This window comes from Equus quagga, unplaced genomic scaffold (assembly GCF_021613505.1).
Source record: "Equus quagga isolate Etosha38 unplaced genomic scaffold, UCLA_HA_Equagga_1.0 202319_RagTag, whole genome shotgun sequence".
Classification (NCBI taxonomy): domain Eukaryota; kingdom Metazoa; phylum Chordata; class Mammalia; order Perissodactyla; family Equidae; genus Equus; species Equus quagga.
This window is the reverse complement of record NW_025798572.1, coordinates 1-4,646: the sequence shown is the minus strand read 5'-3', so window position 1 is coordinate 4,646 and position 4,646 is coordinate 1. Positions and strand designations below refer to the sequence as shown.

Sequence of the window (4,646 nt, the reverse complement as noted above, 5' to 3'; positions counted from 1 at the left end):
GATCCTGTTGAAAATGAAAGTACAGTAAATAGTAGGCCAGAAAAAGGATTGAAAAGGAAGAATTTATAAAAGAAATTGGAGAATGAAATAAATAGAGCAAAAATGAAAGAAGCCATAACATGATTTTCAAAATTATTCTCCAGGGAATAGGAAAAAAAGGGATCATGCAGTTTCTGCTGCCAATTTTCTTACTATATACGACTCTCAACTACAGGATATCCAGCCCTTCAGACTAGCTCTTTCTAATGGCCCCATGTAACGAAGGGTAGATAAAAGCCAGCATGATGGTCTGCCAAGAAAGGAAGAGGACTAAACACAATCAGTGCTCAATTGTTTCAGCTTAAAGTTTTCACAACCTCGTTTTTAAAAATGCACAAACAGCCAAAAATTATGGGATGGGCAGGAATGACAACCAATTGTCCCCTGAAACTTCTTGGCATCATTGATCAATAGAATTGTACCTATAGACATCATTGTTCTCAATAGATCCTTGTATCCTTTCCAACAACAAATCCTGTCATTCCTACATTCAAAATCTACCTGAATCTTTCTGTTTTTTCAATTTTCATCACCGTCCACCCAGTGCAGGTTCACTCCCGCCTCTTTCCCCGCAGTGGTCTCCCGAGGAGTTTCTCCACCTCCACCTTGGCTCTCCCTCTTCCCCCCGCCATTCCTTTTTCAACAAGAAAAGCAAGTCAATCCTCTTAAAACATTTATAGGATGAAAACCAAAATCTTTTGCATGACGTTGGGGGCCTCTGTGATCTGTGCCTTGCTCACTTTTTCCAGTTGCTTGTGAGGCTTCCAACTGCACTAAGATATTTCTCACCTCAGTTTTGCACATACTGTTCCTCCAAACTGAAATGCGTTTTTTTTTTTCTGACGAAGATTACACCTGAGCTAACATCTGCCGCCAATTGTTCTCTATTTGCTGAGGAAGGCTGGCCCTGAGTTAACATCCGTGCCATCTTCCTCTACTTTATATGTGGGACGCCTGTCATAGCATGGCTTGACAAGCAGTGCCATGTCCGCACCCGGGATCCGAACCAGCTAACCCTAAGCCTCCGAAATGGAACGTATGAACTTAACCACTGAGCCATCAGGCCGGCCCCTGAAAGGGTCTCCTTTCTACTCTACCAATATTAGTTTCTCACAGACTTCCCCAACTCCCCACCTCCCCTAATCTGAATCAGGTCACCAACTTGTATTTCTGTATTTATTTGTACCGTATGGGTTTTATCTGACTTCTCCACTCTGTTGACACTGTGTAATAACTATATGGGGGTTCACAATACTATCCTCTCTACTTTTGTGCATATTTTAAATTTACTATAATAAACAGCTATAAAATTTTCCTTCTGATCCTACAAACTGAAAACAACACTTATGCCTACAATTTTCCTAGTTTTCAAATTTTGTGTTTAAAAAAATTTACTTTCCTTTTCATGACGAGTTTTCGTATTTTCGTTTAGAAACCATATTAGAACCATAAATTGCCAGTATTTTACAGTTCTAAACTGTGTGTTGTCTGCAAGAGAGTGAATTTGAAATTAGCATCAGATAACCTGAAAGACAGGTCTGAAGTTCAATTGTTCTTTTGCTGTTTTTGCTACTGAAGTCTTTTATTTGAAAGCAGCATTATTATTCGGTGGAAAGGACCCTCGACCTGGGATATAAATCTTCTGATTCAGTTCCAGTTTGTCCTTTTGAGTAAATCATTTAACCTTGCTTCCTTTTTTGTATAATTAATATAATAAAGAGGTAAAGTTCTAAATTTTTATTTGATTTAGTATTCTGTTTCCACAATTTGGAGGACCAAAAAAGCCAAAAGCAGTCATAAATAATATCAATGTTTATTTTTTTTTAATGAAGCAGCAATTCAAAAGAACTCTTTTTCTTATTCATTAATAAGGTCATATCTCAGCAGTGGTCTCCATAAAGGTAAATCTACACAGCCAAGAGCAGAAACCACTTCATCTCATTCAGAAGAGTTGCTACTATGCTTCTTCTCATTTGTTTTAACACATGTCTGCAACAGGATGTCCTCTTCCTCATTTGGTTTTAAAGTATATAGCGATGAAATTTGCTGCCGGTTTTTAATGCTTGGAATGTTGTATTTCTCTGGAGGTGAGAGCCCAAAGAGACATTTAACATTTTCTTCTGCCAATTCAGCTGCAAGCTTTTCGGCTTGTTTTTTAAAGGTCTTTCACGCCTCTTCCAAATAGATTTTCCAAAATTTCAGCTGCAGGAAACTACCTGCAGCTCGACATTCCTGGACATGTACAAAAATCAGCAGGACAATGATAACAGCTCCTATCAGGATCCAGCCCAGCACCATAGGAAAGCACATCAAAATAGCAATTTAGTCACATTTCTTATAAGAAATTTTAAAACCCTCAAAGTTTGAACTATCCACAGTTATGATGATGAACAAGCAACAGTTTGGGGTCTTTGTCTGTTAAGAGAAAGAAGCGACAGTACCCTCCCGCACCCCTCAGCACAGCTGCTTGCTTGACAAGTCAGTCATTTGCCAAGTCATGTCAAGGGCCCAGGGAAGAGCCTAGTGTCACTCCTCTAGAACTCAAAACGTGGGATTTGGGCAAATCCAATGAAACAAGCATTCATTTTCAAGAACCTCTGAGCTTTACAAGCCCAGAAGCATTGTGGGGATGACGGCTTTAGAGCCAAGCAGACCCATTTTATTGTAACGATTCTTCTACCCTTCTTCCGGCTGGACACACAACGACCTCGACTCAGTGTGTTCGCTATAAAGACGTAAGAGAATAAGGCAGGACGGACCTAGACGGCCCAGAGCGTTGTCTGGCCCAGAGTGGATGCCTGACACTATTGGCTGCCTCTTCTCTTCTTCATTCGTTTTATTTAAATGTTCGCCTGTCTGCTGACTAGATGCAAATAGCCATTCTACTTTGTCTTCTGGTGTCACCTGTCTAGAGAAAGGGCACTGATTTCTACCCCACCCCGTGCGCACCTCAGAAGCCCGCACCTCTCCGCCCCTGCCCTCTCCTCCCAACCGCACCCAGCGCGAGCGCCAGCGCCCGACCTGCGGCTGGGCCCTGAGCTCCTTCAGGAGGTCCTGCGCGTCGGACTCCTCGCTCAGTCGGCAGGGCACCAGCGGCAGCTGGGCCGCAAAGCTGGAGTTGCGGCCAGCGCACAGGAAACGTGCCACAGGGGTGCTCCCGCTGGCGCCGCACTCGTAGAAGGCGCCCCCGAGCAGCGCCACGGCCACCCAGGTGTGGACGCGACCAAGGCGGCCCCGGGGAGCTGAGTCCTCCCAGGGGCCCCGCGCCGCTCCGCGCCGCAGCCGGCGCAGGCGCCCTGGGCACAGCAGCAGCGGGTCACCAAGGGCCAGGCGCGCGCGCTCAGCACGTAGGTCAGGAGGAAGAGCTCCGGCGCCGGCCCCAGCAGGAAGGACAGGCCGTAGGGCAGGTTCCAGGTGGCGCTGCAGGGACACTGGAACACCACGGTGGAGAGGAGGCGCTCCCCGCCTGCTGTCAGCAGGGTGGCCAGGCCATAGCCCGGGACAATGGAGTACTTGGGCACAGTTTTAGCACCTCCGGAAGCTTGTCCATGGTCCTTCTACCCCAGATGTCAAGGACCCGTCCGGATGCTTCTGCCTCTTCGCTGCCCTGCTCCTCTAATGGTTTGGGAGAACTCGGGGCTGGGGCTTTGCACTCTGCTAATAAGTAGCTTCCGAAAAGGGATGGGCTTTATGGCCTTCGTGAGCTTTGCTTTCTTATTTCAACCAACCGGCTCTGGCTGACAAACAGACCCAAACACACACCATTGACCTCCCCAGTACCCACCCCTTTCCAGAGGCCTCCGCACTGGTGGCCTTTCTCCCCCAGTTCAGGAACTGTGACAGAGGATACACCACTCTGTTCCATTATTACCTTTGTTTCCACCGAACTCACAAGGAAAATTGGTTTCCTTACCCTTCCTGACCCAATGCAGCCACTCAATGGAAAGAATGCTTCTGACCTGGGCAAACTGGGAAAAAGCCAGATTTTCCTCTGTTGCAGCCATCCTAATTGCTAAGCCAACTCCTAGTAAGACCAAACAGTCACACACAAAAAGGATCCAGTTCTAGGGCCTCCAAGATGTTCTGTCCCCTTCCTGTCCCCCTCTGGACAGAACCACCAGCCTAATTCACACTGACTGTTCTCTCCCCTGCCTAATCTCCCACAGGATGCTAGACTGAATATATTGTATTGACTTCTACCTCTTTTCCTCCTCCAAGTGTGTCATGACACTGTCCGTACCTGGAGGATGTCAAATTCTTACCCAGTGACCACCAAGTGAATGGGGAGAGGGGAGTATATATGGTTGTTCAAAAAAATACTAGTTAAACCAAAATGTTCACACGGAAGCTACGTCTAACTACCATATTGTTTCCTCCACCTTCAGTTTTCTCAAAGCAGCATCGCTCTGTCACAAACTGTAACTGGAACAATATGGCTGTCTTCAGCTACTATTAATAGCAAGGATGTGTCTGAATCTCTTCTAAGGTCAAGGCTTTAGGGCAGCATAACACCAGGGTGATTATGAAGAATTGTTTGGTGAGCCAGCAAATAAGCATATACTGAGTGGAGAAACGCTTCTTGGGTGGGGCCCGGCTCAGAGGAGTGG

The 4,646-nt window shown here is 46.1% G+C and overlaps 1 pseudogene; it reads right to left on the bottom strand.

The window, feature by feature from the left end:
• Positions 1–2,988: 2,988 nt before the first annotated feature.
• On the bottom strand, positions 2,989–3,596 carry LOC124233409 (calcium homeostasis modulator protein 6-like; annotated as a pseudogene).
• Between the last annotated feature and the right edge of the window lie 1,050 nt (positions 3,597–4,646).